The sequence below is a fragment of the Podarcis filfolensis genome, assembly GCF_964270895.1.
Source record: "Podarcis filfolensis genome assembly, chromosome: 1".
Taxonomy (NCBI): domain Eukaryota; kingdom Metazoa; phylum Chordata; class Lepidosauria; order Squamata; family Lacertidae; genus Podarcis; species Podarcis filfolensis.
In genome coordinates, this window is record NC_139604.1 from 44,815,812 (window position 1) to 44,832,907 (window position 17,096).

General features: G+C 41.0%; 1 protein-coding gene across 19 annotated transcripts in view; it reads right to left on the reverse strand.

Moving 5' to 3' along the window:
• Positions 1 to 17,096, reverse strand: part of KALRN (kalirin RhoGEF kinase) — a 512,792-nt gene that overhangs the window by 320,640 nt on the left and 175,056 nt on the right. The window contains exon 1 of one of the 19 annotated variants that reach the window (XM_083583659.1): positions 423 to 585. The exons of the other annotated variants lie outside the window; for them this stretch is intronic. The gene's annotated coding sequence lies outside the window, so the exon portion shown is untranslated. Of the gene's footprint in view, positions 1 to 422; positions 586 to 17,096 lie in introns of those variants that run through there. 19 annotated transcript variants of the gene reach the window in all.

The window sequence follows — 17,096 nt, forward strand, 5'->3', positions numbered from 1 at the left end:
GGACCAAATATAAGCCACACCTGTATATAAGCCGCATCTTTAAAATTGGAGGGGGGGGAGAAAAAAAAGAAAAAATACCCAAATATAAGCCGCTCTATTCATCGCTGCTCCTGGCTGCATACTGGGCGGGGAGGGGGAAGTTGTGCTGCGTTGCCAGCGGCCTTTCCCCTTCCTCGCTCTCTCCCTACCTGGCCTTGGGGGAGAGGACTGGGGACTAAGTGTGGGGCACTAAGTGAGGCTTTGCCGCGCTCCTGGCCGCATACCATGAGGTCGTGAATATAAGCCACACTAACTTTTCATAGTGGGAATTTGGGGAGAAAGTGAGGCTTATATTCAGGCCAATACGGTAAATGTTGGCACCTTTTAAGTGTACAACAGAGTCTGTCTCAAGCACTTGGATGCCTAGATTCCTGGGAGTTTACCTTAGTGAGGACCTCACTTGGAAAATCAACATAACTCAGGTGGTCAGAAAGGCCCAACAGAGACTCCATTTCCTCAGGGTCTTGAGAACGAATAATGTTAAACAACTGATGAACTCCTTTTACTGGTCCACAATAGAAAGTGTCCTTTCATATTGTATCACAGTGTGGTATGCTTGCCTGACAGCCACGGACAGGAAGTCTCTATAGAGGGTGGTGAATACAGCACATGATATCATGGGCTGTCCCTTGAGCCTGCTAGATGACATTGCAAGGGATCGTTGTCTTAGGAGAGCGGGGGAAATTCTCAGGGATGACTCACACCCCAGCCATCACCTCTTTAATCTTCTACCCTCAGGCAGGAGATATAGAAGTATAATCAGCCGTACCAACAGGCTAAAAAATAGCTTCTATCCGTCGGCTGTTAGGCTGTTGAACGAAAAATAACATAGCGAAATTGACTTGTGAGGTGGTGTGTTGTTCGATAAGAGATTGAGTGTTTGGGGGGGGAGGCTTGTTCAATTTCATTGTACACAGGTTGTACAATGACAATAAAGGTATTCTTATATTAGATGTGAAAATAAAACAGCAATTCACATTCTTTCCAGATGCTGTGGTTTTCTTGAGGTGATAATGATGTGACTGAACTAGCCAGATGACATCACCCCCAGAGAGCACTCTTGTGGTGGTTTGAATTGCTGTTTGTCAAGGTATCTCTGTGGTGCAGCATCTCTCTCGCTTTCTCCAAACTTAACCCTCGTTCTTCATTCCAGACAAAAAGGACACTAGAGTACGCATGTAACAGAGTTTGCCCCCATTCTTCCTTTCCTCCCCTCATCACTCTCTCCGTTGTTGTGTTACAATTTGCTTCTCCCTTCCTTTCCCTCAGCTTCCTCTGCTGCATCACACTCACCCCTGCAATATGAAAATTAAAGCAAATATCCTTTGATTTATTATTTTTACCTTGTGTTGGTTAATAAGAACATAAGATCAGGCCAATGGCCCATCTAGTCCAGCATCCTGTTCTCACAGTGGACAACCAGCTGCCTGTTACACACATAAAACACCTTTTACACAAATGATGCAATTAAATCATCATCATCATCATCAGTATTTCTTAGCTCTGACTCTATGAAGGTTTCAGGCTCCTCGCTGAGGAAAAGTAGTTGCATTTGCTCCATGGGTTCCCCTTGAAGCCTGTCGCCAAATTTATCTCCCCCACCTATTTAAGCCACTTTGAGAGTCCACCAGGAGAGTGTCCTCCCCACCCCCACCCCCACCCCACTCCAAGACTGCTGCCACAAAACAACATAATGTAAAGCCTCCTTCCTCAGGCAGCATGTGCATCCTCCCTCAGCAAGGCTGGCGCCTTACTTTTCCTATGCTTGGATAGCCCTGGAGATAGTTAGCATTAATACAGCATTAGAAAAAGCTGTGGTTATTCTTGCAAGAGAGCAGCCCGGCTCAGAAAAGGGCTCCCTAGAGAAAAACAAAGCCAAATAACTGGGGGGGGGGGGAGTTCTTCCGTTTACTGGAATGTTCATTATTGCCAGCAGTGTTTCATAATGAAAGGAAAGTACAATTGAACCTGTATAATGAATCAATAGTATTGATTAGTTGTTCAGTTTAACTTATTGTAACAAATCAATGCAGCGTATGAATTGGGGGCGGTGGGGGGGGGAGCTTTCTACTGTCATGGAATTCTACAAGCAACTCTCTGTCCCCTCCCCTCCGTTATGGACATTTTCATATTGCTGGCCTTGTTCAAAAGTTTAAACATTAGCGAAGCTGTGCTTGCTAATCATAGTGAAAGATGAAAGCGCAGCTAACGTCATATGGCGTAATTCAGAATTGATTTCCTATTATGATAACATTTCCACTGAGGCCAGCTGTGGTCTACTTCTTCAATGCACATTTAGAGTAGAGTATATACAGCTCACAGCCTTCCTATCACCCCTCTTCCAAAATAAGCTTATTATATTTTCGTTTATCGTATTTGTATCCGACCCTTCCTCTGAGGAAATCGGGCCAATATACATGCTGTTATCTTTACAAGAAACTTGAGAGATAGGTGAAGCTGAGAGATGGTGATGGTTAGTTCACATTAACATTCTGACTGTAAACGTAAATGCATTGAGTCCCTCTCATTTTTCTGCACCACCATGGCCACTTGTCATACCATTTAAACTTTTTTTTGTAGTGGTTCAAGCCACTGTACCCTAAGAAAGGTGAAAACAGTCCTTAGAAACAATATACCAGGGAGTATGTTTTCTTTTTACTATTCCAGACACTCACCCTATAACAAGCAACACACTTCTCTCTCTTGCTGCCAGAACAGCTTTGTAGCTGTTTTTAAATAGTTTAATTATTATTTCTAGTACATGAAATGACAAGGAAGGATGAGTTCTTACCTTTCTGTATGCATAAGGACTCTTACATCCCACTAAAGGGGAGGGGAAGGGTGAAAATAGCACTCCCCTGAAGATCTTTTGCAGTGGAGGCTCCTCCTTCCACCTATACTGTACAGTGGTACCTCGGGTTAAGTACTTAATTCGTTCCGGAGGTCCATTCTTAACCTGAAACTGTTCTTAACCTGAGGTACCACTTTAGCTAATGGGGCCTCCTGCTGCCGCTGCACAATTTCTGTTCTCATCCTGAAGCAAAGTTCTTAACCCAAGGTAATATTTCTGGGTTAGTGGAGTCTGTAACCTGAAGCGTATGTAACCCGAGGTACCACTGTATAAATTATAATTGACCAAATGGTAAACCCACTCCTTATTTCTTTTTGAGGGTTGGCTTTTAATCCTGTTGCCAGGTATTCATAATCTGCAATCCCACATTACAGCTGGTGAAACTGAAAAGATAACCAGCTGGCTCCTGATTGCAGGCAACTCAGAGCAAAGCTGAGAAGTCATAGCCACAATGTTATTAATTGCTGCCAAAATACTCAAAGAAAATCTTGTTCACACTGCATACAACTAGCCTATGAATCCAACCTTCAAATGGTCTGCTGATAATGGTAGCACAGCACAAGAGAATTGCAAATAAACACACACATATTGAATTTGTAGGAGATAAAAATCAATTACTGTCATGCCATGAATTCCCAATGATAATATTCCTTTATTATATTGTGCTCTAACACAATATAATTTTGCCTAATGGTTCCACTCTGACAAGACTGGGCAGAACAAAGTGCAGCGGATCTATTCTATTCTGACACAAGTCCAGAGCAAAATTGCAGGATCTAGAAAGATCTAATATAGTAGAGAAGACGTCCAATGTGGCCTCAAGGGGCCCCGAACCTCCAAGGCAATGTTGGACACCTCAGAGCCGATGAGGAGGCCTAACCCACGGGATGCCTCTCAAGATGTACTAGGTCTCCTTGCATCTGCTACAAGGCCTGCAGTCATGCAAAGGGGGTCTCAAGGAAGGCTTAGGTTCCAGGAATGGCCTGTTGGGCACATACTCCATGTGTTTCCATAATAGCTCAGGATCACCAGAGCCTGCTCTGGAAAGGTTTCCACCCCAACTGGAAGCTATGGTTTAGGCAGCTCCTTGTGAGAATCAAGCAGAGGCTTCTATTCTTCCTCCTGTCAGCATATCCTTCAATGGTCACACATGCCACATATCTGCCCTAGAGAAAAGTGTCATCCTCCACAGTTGTTCTAGATTGAAGGGAACAGCTATATTTACACCCACCCACCCACTCCCCACCCCGCTTTCTGATATGGATCCCTATAGCCCTATAGCCCTAAACCTGAAGCCAAGAGTAGGCATCAAAAATAAGCTGACTTATTATAGTACCTCTGGGTGTGAACGGGATCTGTTCTGGAGGCCTGTTTGCAACATGAAAAGAGCGTGACCCGCAGCGACGCGTCTGTGCATGCACTGGTTGCGATTTGCCACTTCTGCGCATGCGTGTGATTTCATTTTGCACGTTCGCGCATGCGCGAGCGGCGAAACCTGGAAGTAACCCTTTGCGGTATTTCCGGGTTGCCACGGGACATAACCTGAAAGAACGTAACATGAAGCGGACGTAACATGAGGTATGACTGTACTAAGTTCTATATAAGCTACTATTTTGTTAGTAACTCCAAGGTCTCACCACAACATTCAAAAAAACAGTATAAAATGGTGTTTCTTTTACAAACAAAATTGCTAACTCTTTGCACAATCCCCCCCCAAAAAAACCCTCAATGTAACATGCAAATTAAATGTGTTTAAACTATTGACTAGTTCTCAGATTCTAAAAGTGGTGTGTGTGTGTGTGCATTGGTCATTACAGCTTTACTTTATTGATAAATTTCATCATATTGTACTTTTCCCCCCCAACCATGTTGCAAAAAGGACAGCTTTATTTTGTGATTTGGGTTTCTGGAACAAGGATAAGCAGGTGAGTGGAGACGTAAGCAGAAGTTATTTTTTTCTTGATTTTTTATCTTCTACTAAGGCTGATCGCTGAAGAATTGATGCTATTGAATTATGGTGCTGGAGGAGACTCCTGAGAGTCCCATGGACTGCAAGAAGATCAAACCTATCCATTCTTAAGGAAATCAGCCCTGAGTGCTCACTGGAAGGACAGATCGTGAAGCTGAGGCTCCAATACTTTGGCCACCTTATGAGAAGAGAAGACTCCCTGGAAAAGACCCTGATGTTGGGAAAGATGGAGGGCACAAGGAGAAGGGGACAACAGAGGACAAGATGGTTGGACAGTGTTCTCGAAGCTACCAGCATGAGTTTGACCAAACTGCGGGAGGCAGTGGAAGACAGAAGTGCCTGGCGTGCTCTGGTCCATGGGGTCACGAAGAGTCGGACACGACTAAACGACTAAACAACAACAACAACAAAGAAAAGATACTGTGAGCACAGCCCATATACTAAAACTTGGGCTGAGCATGTGCTCGGAGGGACCTGCTCCTCAATTTGAAGGATGTGGGGATCCTGCAGTTGTTCAGACACTCAGTAACATAAAACTTTACAGGTATGAGAGACTATTTGGATGGTTCACCCACCAGAGACTAATGGATTCCTATGGAATCCTTGAAACTCTGAGGAATTTTTGTGTCACCACAGCTGACGGTTCTGCTGAAGCCCTGGGTCCATCTCTGGAATGAGAAGGAAAACCTCTCTCAAACCATTTTCAAATCTTAAAAAATAAAATAAAGATTATTTGATTCCAGCCAAAGGCTATCCTGGACTATTTCCATAATAATGACTGTAGCTTCCAGAAACAAAATTCACAATCCCTTCTATGCAAACATAATTTAAATTGGGTTAACAAAAATGAAATATTTCATGGAATTAAAAGTAGGGGGAAAGCCAGTGGTATCTTTGGTCCTACAGGGTATTTTTCAGCAGACACTGATAATTAGGTATAAAACCAATGACATTGCTATTTCACTCTCACTTATTATTCTAGTCACTGAACAGCCAATATCAGAATCCCTGTTTTGTTCTATGAAATCCACTAATTTATTCTTTATTAATTCTAGCACATCATCTTTATTAAGTTACACAACGAAGTAATTATGTGGTTTTACTGAAAATATAAAAATACAAATTAGCTTCTGTCAGTAATTTAAATTCATTCTGTGATGGTGTTTCAACATCTTTGAAATTAACCAGTACAGACTGTGTGCAATCAGGTGGGACGAGTCTGCCCTTATATAAATAATGATTATATAAAAGGATGATTAATATTTTGCTTATGTAGCACCTTTCATCTCAAAAGGACTCCTGAAGCACCTAAAAGTTATACCTATGTGTATATGGAGTGTAAATCAGACTAATATAGGTACACTTAAATCCTGAGAAATCTACGTTGATTAAGTCAAAGCTAAGTATATGTAAATCAATAGGATTTAAGCAAATCAGTTCTTCTCTGGATTGCACCCATGATTGATAAACCCAGTGCTCTTTTTCTAGAAAAAGAGATGCCAGAACTCACCATGAACGCCTCCCTTGTTCTCTTATAATGGCAATGACGTCCACCTGAGAGGTGCCGGAACTGAGTTCTAGAACATTCCAGTTGAAAAAAACCCTCTGTATAAAACATATACTGGCTGTCTACAGATCTTTCTATCTTGTCTTTATTGGATGCAGAGGAGCTCAGCTTACAGTCCTCAGATAATTTTTAATATAACTCCCTAGTTTTAACTCAATCCCCCCACTGCACATGCCATTGCAGCCTCCACACGCTGGTGAGCAATTATACTGGATTGCAGCCTGATCCTATGCATTAGGGTTAAAACACTTCATAATTTCTCCCTTCTTTTCATTTTAACTCGAGTTATATTACTGTATATCATAATGAAAGCAGCTAAAATTCTATATATTTTATAAAACAGAATCAAGTCTACAAAAACTTACGTTATAATTATTTTCTTAAGTCTTTAAGATGCTACAAGAGGAAGGTTCTTTGAAGATTTCAGAGCCTTGCTACCTATCAAAATTCTGAACAAATTCTTCTTTTCCACTCTCAGAGGTGGTCTGTTTTAGAAAGGGAATCCTATAGGGCTACATTTCAGTAGCACTATGTAGATTTGAATGCAGCATTCATATCAAAGTATAGCATCTTTAAAACTCTTCCCACAACCCCAGCAAGAGAGTACTCTACTGGGTGTAACAAGCTGTTCCACAACTGTGTTTTTAGCTTGCATGGCAGCAGTACTGAGCCAAGCGATTTGAACATAATAATTATGTAGAGTGCTTTTGAAAAACAAAATGCCTTTTTGCAAGGGACACTAATGGAATTTTAAGAAATGCATTCCACAATTTCTGCATTCAAAACATTCTTGGATGTGCTGCACTAAATTTAAACACACTTCTCTCATAATTTTTCTACTTTAAAAATAAAAAAGTCTCAGGGCCACTAGGTGGTGCATCGGAAGATGGCTAACAATAACATCTCTCCGACCCACACGAGGTAATTTGGAGGCTATGATGGGGGTAATTAGCCTCCTTAACCCCCCCTAGGATGGCCCTTGCCTGCTGTGCCCTATACCACCCCCGAATTTGTGGGGGTGGGGGCACTAGGCACAAAGCCCTCCTGTGGGATTCCGGCACTCCTGGACGCCGTCCCTGATTCGCGCCGCTAGTTGCAAGCATCTTCAAAAGAAACAATTTGGACGAGATAAATTGCACATGCTTCAAGGAAAAAGGGGAGTAAAGACTGCTGACAGAAGAGATCTCTGATAACAAGACAAGAATAAAATATGAGAAGATACGTCAAGATATGGTACGACAAATGACTGAGGGGGGGGGGAAACCTGCCTTCCTTTTTCTTATGTGATTTAACAAGAATCCCCTCCCCTAATGAGTTAGAAATTAAGGACTTAAGCTGTGGATTTAAGGCTGTGTGGAGATAAACTTTCGAACCAAAGCAATGTTTCAAGATGAAGCTGGAAAGCTAAGAGTTTTGGAATGACGCAGTTAAAAATGCCGTCGCCATTTTGGGAGGCATTGTTGGAGCTCTTGGGTCTGGGAGGAGAAAGAGAGAAATAGAGTTGTTTACATATCGTGGATCAACTTCTCGGTGGGACTTAAGAGCGACAAATGCCAAATTCATGATGGAAAGAGCGATGCTATCTACGAAGGAGATATATGGAAACCATCTGGACTTAGTGGAGGAACGGGAAATCCACACAGGATTATTATTTTGCTTATCGGCTTAAGGAGACTAACAGAAGAGATCGTAAAGGAAAAATAGAAATTATATGAACAAGATATGATGTGGAAACACCAAGATAAGACTGGATAGAATTATGAACTTTGTCTGGACTGATTGGGACTGATTTGGACATTAACCCAGTAATAAGAAGATGATTTGAATCCCCCTTTGGATCTTGAAGTATGGGTTCCCCCAACAAAATTTAAAAATTTGGCTTTGTAATTTGGAATTATGTGATGTGATTTAATTTGATGTGATTGGCCAGTTAATAAAAATTATTTTTTTAAAAAAATAAAAATAAAAAAGTCTCACCTGAACTCCTACAACCAAAATAGCAATAAGCACTTTAAAGTTTCTCACCAGCGACATTTTAAATTCTGGGCACATAGTTTTTAATATTACATTTCTCAGTCTTCAAAATTAGAAGTGAAGTGAGGAATTCACCAAGGTTTAGAAGAAGAAAAAGTGAACACTGGCAATCTTTCGCTAGACTATACTAATCTTTCTGATCTTCTGTTGTCTCATGTTGTTCCCATCACATCTACTGAGGGCCAATAGCAAGCAGTGGTGTGGCACTTCATCTTTCCCCCTCTTGGTAACTGACTATGATACTCAGCCTTGGGAAGCCAGGTGAGCAACGCTGTCCCCCATCCATGTCTTCCTGCCATCCACTACTGTCCAACAGTTGCCAAAAACACTCACCTCTCTTGCCACTTTGATTATATGGCTTCCTGTCCACATTTCTGGATCTAGCACAAGCTCCTTGTCCTTTCCTTCAAAGCCCTCCAAGGCCTCCCCACCCTCTTATCTCTCCACTCTTATAACCCAATATACCCATGTCCATTGTCTTGATTCCTTGAGCTTCATAACCTTCTACCATCTGAACCTCTCCTGCTCCCTTGAAAGACTCCACTATGTCGTCGTCTTCTTCTTCTTCTTCTTCTTCTTCTTCTTCTTCTTCTTCTTCTTCTTTTTCTTCTTCTTCTTCTTCTTCTTCTTCTGCGATCACTCGTAGCCGAGTAAGATTGTCTTCCATAAACACAGTTTTAACAATGAGTCCATAAGTGACTGTGGAGGCCAATTCTGGATCCACATCTCCTTCCACAGTGTGGACATTGGTTTCCGGGCAGGAGTTGATCACGGTGTGGATTTGCCAAGCGTGCCTTCCTCTTAGCGCATTTCTCCCTTGCGTCCTGAGTTCGAGTGTGTTTGAAAAGCCCATGAATCCCTTGCTTCAAGTGCCTCTCAGAACAAGTGCCTAGAGCCATCTCTGGTAGTTACTGCCATTCTAACTTAAAAACCCCTATTTTTTTATGAGGCCTTTGGCTCAATCCTTTAGTTTTCTCATGCTCTACGGTGCTTAAGGATGTGTAACAGATATAATGCACCTTCTTTCTGCATTCTTTAGTCCTGCTTCCACTGCTCTACCCTTCATCCTGTTACCCCTTCATCGAATGTTAAATTGTAAACTCCTCGAGAAAGGGATCTGACCTCTGTGAAAACAACATGCACCTGAAGTTCAGTGCTATATTTTCAGACTTGCTTCTGCAACCATTCGGATTAGATTTATTGGTACATAATTGAATTCTCGGAGACATAAATGTGGTGCAACCATCAAATGTGGTGGGGTGGTGGGTAATCACATGTTGCCCAGCATTACTCCAGAATGAAGATTTTAATCTCTAAATGAAATATATGCATCCCAGAAGATCCATGGTTTAAATTCTGGAATGTTGCAAATTATTATCTGTGCCCTTAAATAAGCTTTGAGCAGGAAAATAGTCAGATCTGATGGTATACATAAATATCTATCGCAGCTATAAACTGCAGAGGATAAAGCCATTTCCCTCTCTCTAGCTGTCTGCTGAATGCTGAAAGCAAACCACAGAATAACTTATATGTTCATTACATTAGCTGTAGGAATCCATTTTATTTTTTCTCAAAAGCAGCAGATTTCTTTAAAGCACTGAATAATACTGGAAATATAAAATTAATATTTGTCTTTAGATTATGATTTTTATACTAAACAAGTACTAAAAAAAAAGCAATTTCAGTGTTACCACAAGGCACATTCAATTCATTATAACTAAAAAGACCCACGTGGCCAGACATGAAGGGGTTGGTGGGGCTCTCTATATTTGCATCCTATGCATTATTAAATGCAGCTTTCAATTTGTTGTTTGAAACCCAATTATCAGGATCCTATTTACCCCCTCCAAGGAAGATGTCTGTAGCTTTCTGAATGTAATAACTGCAATATATTATGCTAATTAAGCTCTAACAAACATTGCTTTTGTTTCTGAAGGATGAATGAGGTGGCTGGTTGGTGCAATTAAGCTCAGGAATTGCCCTTCTGCAGTCTTATATACATCTGTCATAAACTGCAAGCAGAAGTAGAAAACAGAGAATATATTTGATCAGTAAACAGGAGGCATTTTAACTGACACTTGCAAACATAGTTTCACATAGAATTTTGGCAAATACACACTGCTCGAGCATCATTTCTCTGTGCCTCCTTATCCCCCTCCCCACCAAAAAGACCTTGCCTGTGCTGAAAAGCTAACCCACTAATTGGTGTGTTTAGTTTTGTTTGATGTCTTTGTGTGCAGCAAAATTCAAAGCATGTTTCCTCAGAAATAAATCCCACTGACCACAGTGGAACTTACTCCCTAGTAAGTATGCAGAGGGTTGCACAGCTAAGCTCTTTACACTTTTAGCTTCCTGTCTGAATCTGTAGCCAGATACAAATATATGTATCCACATATATTATATACACAAGAAGCAAATGCCTTTTAGACCTACTCCATACCCCTAGGATCTAATGAGTTATTCTGTGCACACTTACTCACATACATCTGAGAGCCTGGAAATGAGCAACACTGGCACCTACTATTCCAAGCGCATAAGAATAACTTGAATAGCACCTAATATAAGGTGATCTGAATGTTTGCTACCTCCTCTGTTTTCCTCCATCATAAGATTCTTATAAGGTGCAAATGGAGATAGCTTCACCAACAGTCAAATATATATGATGATTTTGTGACATTTTGATTGGCCAACAGGGTTAGGTATTTCCCTGATATGATTTTTTAAAAGGTGAGCCAACATGGCTGCCTTTGCTTTTGCTTTGCACAACAGAAACAGTAAATTTCAAACCTCTCTTATTCAAGAATGCCAAATATGCTACCTCCCTCACAATAGTGTTCAACTAGGTGACGTAACCTCAAGCACATTATCTCACATGTTTAATGGTGATGATTAGGAAATCCCAGCATTTGCAATTCTCTGAAGGATTTTGCCTCACACAAACACGTGTGGGGTGCTGCCTGGAGCAATTCTGATTATTTCATCTAATAGCAGGACATAAAACAATCACACCTATGAAACTGAAATGGTACACAGAGACATCGAGAACTCAAAATATAATTTTAAAAAACTATGTATTCACACAGAGTTCTGAATATTGTCACCTGTGTTTGAAGAATTATGTTTGCAGGCTAATCTTGGCTGCAAGCAGTGCTTTCTTCTGGGGTACTCAAGGGGGTACAGTCCCAGCACCCTTTTTTTCTAGAAGAAAAACACTGGATACAAGTAAGGCATCAAGGATCTCCCATTGGATCTTATTCTAATTTCACTGCAATGTACAGAAGGAAGCAAGGGATTTTGTTTTATTACTTCTTAAAAAGCCACAATCAGAAAGCCAGCAACACACCATGATATAGGGATGTGGCTTGCTAGGCAGCAAGAAACCATGATTTCTTGCTCAGATGTACAGTGGTATAGTCTAACATTGTGACATACAGTAATGTGAAGACAAAGATTCCTGGTTTGTTTATCCTGCTTGTGCCAGAGGAACAGTGAAATGGAAATGACATGTCAGCGTACACCAGCATACTGCTTGCCCATTGCTGAACTGTGGTAATCCAGGATGTTTGGCTCGCTGTTACATGTGAATGCAACCAATATCTAATGGCAGACAGAAAGCCACACCTGTACTGTACTTTATTGTGTGCCATCAGCCTTGAAGAGCCCCCACCAAGCTCATTAAAAATAGTTGTGACAAATTATTCCAATAATAGCATTATTTTGCTTTCTGCGGAGACGATGTCAATGCTGACATCTCATTACTTCAAAAGTTTCTTTATTGATCTATTTTACTTTTAAGTAAAAGTAATAATAAGTTAAAAAGCCTTACTGATTATGCAGCAGAGAAATACTTTCAACTCGAATAATCTAGCAGTCACTATAAATGCATACTAAAAAACCAAGAAAAATGAAAATATGTTTACTGAAAAAATGTGTTATTTATTTAAAGCAGCCATTGTATTTTTGAGATTGCTGATTAGTGTTTTAGTCTTCTGGAAACTTTTTCTTCTCACTGCCATTCACTCGCTGGCATGTAATGGAGGCTGGAGAGAAAAACTGCATGTCATCTCAAGGCCAAATATAAATTCCTCTGGTGTGGCTGCTCCAAACAATGGGCATGCTGCCAATTCCTATCATCTGGCAATTAAGCCTCATTTTCCTTTCCACGTCACTAACAGAGATGTTAAATAGGATTTGGTCCTAGCAGTGGGCCCTGAGGGGGTTGCCTTGTTACTGCTTTCCACGAAGTCTTGCCGACGTTCACCTGAAGGCCTGTGAGAGAGAGCAGTGATTCTTGACGAAACAAAGTCCGACGTATAACATGTTTTCAGCTGCGTATTGAGAGGTGAGTGCTTGATTTATGAACAAGCTTTAAATGGAGTGTGCTGAACAGAAAGCCCTATACACGCACACGCTAACCCACAACTCCACATACCTTATTTTTAACTTCCCCCACCTCTACTTTGTTCCTCGTGAGCTTAGGACTCTGGTAGGACATATTTAAAAGTCAGTCTTGGGAAATAAATATGGCTCTGAAAACAAAATGTCACAGGGATTGTTAACAACCCCCAGTTGTCCTGACCTTACGGCCAATTTCTGAGGTGGTAAACCTGTGTCTGAGCTACAACATTTCAGACTGTAAGTGGGGGTGGGGGGATTGCATGACTGAATGCTCCTCAACTGAAAAATTCATTCACGGGTGCTACATGTGAAGGCAGGAAACTATGTAGAAATGGATTGTGGGGATGCACTGGCCTCATTCCTTGGCCCTGCCCTTGTGATTCACACCAATATCAGGTAAGCGTTTGCTCAGAGACATCTAGGGTAGAAAAGTAGTGGCTTCCCCACCTCAGAAGTGCACTGTGGGGCCAAGTAGAAGCAGTACACCCTTTCTACACACATGCAGAGAGCTGGACTGGGGGGCAGACTCATGATGCATGCAGTCTTTGAACACATGGAGGTCATCTGAACGCTCCTCTTCTCAATGTGAACTATGCCAATGCAAATGTCCAAACTTTGGTGGCTGTGGTCATGGGAATGCTGGTGACCTCAAATCATTTTTTTGAACACATAAAATAAGATATATTAATGCCCCCACTTTTCAGATTACTAAATGCTTACAATCACATTTATGGGACTGTCCACATTCACCATTAGTGTACTGAATTTTAGGATAATCACTAAAGGTTACTTGGACTGGCAGCAATCACATGAATAGCAACACTCACCAAATTTCAGATATTTGCTATAACAATTCAGTGTGCCTGATTTTTTTTAGTGATCTCAACAGCTTTCAAGGCATCTGCAATTTATAACTGTTTTCAAGGTATCTACAATTGGATGGATAAGCTGATTTCAGTGAAGCTGTACTGTATACCATATTTTTAAAGGTTTTCAGATGAAAATAGGGACATTCCTGTGCATGAGTCCCTGTAACTAGTGGTGGAGCCTAGCAGCAAGGCCTGGTGGACAACAGTAGAGCCAACACAATTCAGTCTCATATGAGCCACAAGGAGAAAGCAGGAACCAAATGGGGCAATTAAGCCACTAATTTCAAAAGCAGGTGAGAAGTCAGATGCTACAAGGCAAGTCAAATACACATAATGTGCACACAATACACACATATGCACTGTGGTTTCTTAGCATTGAGGCTACCCTCCCCCCAAATCTGATGCACTCTATATGTTTCGGATTACAATTCCTATCACCTTTTACCATTGGCTATGCTGGTGGGGATTGATGTGAGTTGGAGCCAACTGCGGTGCCAGGCAAGGAGTTCCTCTATTAGCTACTCTGTACAGAACTGGAACAGTTAGATGTTAGGGTAATTTACACCTTAAAAACAACAACAGATAAAGTCATTTTCCCCATTTGAATATAATGTTGGATGTAATATTTTAACATAGAGATAATCTCTATACCATCACTTCAGAGCAATCATTTTAATTACTTCCCCTGTGGTTTTTAAATCAATGGGAACTTCAGATTGAGATTAATTTATGGCAAGTCCTCTATGACTTTTGCTGTAGCAGCATATTTACTAAACACGGCCTGTTAATTATATTAAAGTAACCCACAAATGAAGATGTATAGATCCTCATCCCACAAGGATAGGTCTTCCTGTGTTGATGATACTCTTCTAAATTTGAAAAAATAAAATAAAGATGTCTCAACCTCTCGTCTAAAGGTGAAGAGATTCTAAAAGGAAGCTACCGCAGGGCATACACACAACCATTTCCTTGCCAATGTACCAGAAAGTATTAGATCTGAACTGCTTAAATAACCATCAAGCTACTTAGGTCAGGTTTGTCTTTCGAGGGCCACTATGTTTATCTGTCTCCTCAGGGAAGAAAGGAGTCTCACATTGCAACAGAGTAATAGGATGCAGGGTGGCCCTATTGTCAGGGGTTTTCCTAGATACATATAAAACTTCCTAGTACAGAACTAAAGGAGCATAATTGTGTGTATATATACACACACAAACACATAGTGTCCATTTTGAATATGATTATTGTGAATATTTTAATATGTAAAATATTTTTTAAACTAAAAATTGATGGCCATAAACGTGGAGAAGGTGCTGTGTATCCATCTTCATAACATGTAGGTCCTAATGTAGAGATACATCATTGCAGCAATATAGTCTGTCCAGCCACTAATTTTGATATACTAATCATATTTAGTAGGAATTAAAGCCAACCCAAGCCTCTTCACTCACTAATTTGAGGTGGGAGGAGGAGGACAGGTTAGCCCTCTCCCTTCTGTCCTTAGATTGTCATCAACCCACTGTTTCCTTGGATCCAGCATCAATAACGGCATCCACTCCAATTGCTTCCATGGAGAGATCCAGTACTAGGAATCACATGATACTGCACTTTTTTGTGCCCAACCAATTTTCAATATAGTGGATGGCAACTGTTCACATCCTCTATGTCGATTGGCAATATGTTTAAACTGAGAATGCTTATAACTGCAAAAAAACCCTAGCATTAACATGCAATTGAACCGTTGGCTAAAAAAATGTGGAACCTCTAACATTTAATCACATCAGCAACAAAGAATTGCACTGGAAAGCTTCTCTGGATCTCAGGAGGATTCATAAATTAACAAAGAACACATCAAAAATGTTAATTTTGTTCAAAGAAAGTAATTAAAGTTTTCTTCTAGGGCTGGCTAATGTAGGACCTTTAACTCACCCTTCTCTCCTGGAAAGAGATTTGATTAATTCAATATATGCTACATTTCTGGAATAGGAACTTACTGCCATCTACTTGCAATGTCAATTGATTACTAATGCTTATTAACATTTAAAACAAAGTAGATTTGATCACTGCAAAACCTGCAAGAAAGGTTGCTTTTTAAATTGTCTGACAGAAGAGATTGGTGATTCATTTTCACTTGGGTGAAAGAAGTTCTTTTGGAGAAATGAGGATGAATAAACACATGAATGGAATATGAGATTTAGCAGGCAAATACTTATGGGCTCTCTCTTGTTATGTTGTTTTCAATCAAACGTGATTGAATTTTATGTTGCCAGTGTACGTTAGATTTTCAATCTACCAATGTAGGAATAAGGACATCAAAAAAGTAGACTGTTGTGTTTGCAGCCTGGAATTAGTAATGTAAAAAGACAGTGAAAGCTCAGTACATGGTCTGCAAGGGGATATGAACAGAGACTACCTCTGCTATTAAGCAGAGCAGAGCCTGGTGGCAACAATCGTGTGTGTGTGTGTGTGGGGGGGGGGAGAGAGAGAGAGAGAGAGAGAGAGAGAGAGAGAGAGAGAGAGAGAAATTTATATCCCACCCATCTGGCTGGGTTTCCCCAGTCACTCTAGGCGGCTGACAGCACATAAAAAATTGTAAAACATTAGACATTAAAAATTTCCTGATACAGGGTTGCCTTCAGATGTCTTCTAAAAGTCAGAGAGTTGTTTATTTCCTTGACATCTGATGGGAGGGCATTCCACAGGGTGGGCACCACTACTGAGAAGGCCCTCTGCCTGGTTCCCTGTAACCTCACTTCTCGCAGTGAGGGAACCACCAAAAGGTTCTCGGAGCTGGACCTCAGTATCCAGGCTGAATGATGGGGGTGGAGACGCTCCTTCAGGGTCATCACTGGGCCATCAGTGGCTACCAATGATGCTGAATCATCTGGAAATGGCGCAAATGTTAAGTGCTCGGCGTGTCAATGTGTGAAAAGCATACTTCAGCCTCTTCACTTTTCAATACTCATTGAAATAAGGAACTCTTCTGACCTTCCATTATAGCTTTCAGATGAAGTTTATAGAACTATAAACAAGCAAATGTTTCAGTCAACTAACAAATGACTGAAGTGAAGAGGTTAATGAAAACTCTTTTATTCCCCAGACCACTGATGAACCTTGGTGTTGTTGACATTTGGCATTTTTTTCTAACCCCTTGATTTCACCAAGCTTGCCTTATTATGCCTCCATAAAACTAGAGAATGACAGCTGGTGTGTTTGATGGAAAGAAGTTGACTTTGGGCTCTGCGTGTCTGGGGTTTTTTCTCCCACCACTACAGCTACCATTTAAGGCTTGTGCCTGATAAGTGTGGCAGTCTTTGGCGTGAGACAAAGGGCAAGAGTTTCAGCTGAGGGTAAGCAACTGGAACATGAAAC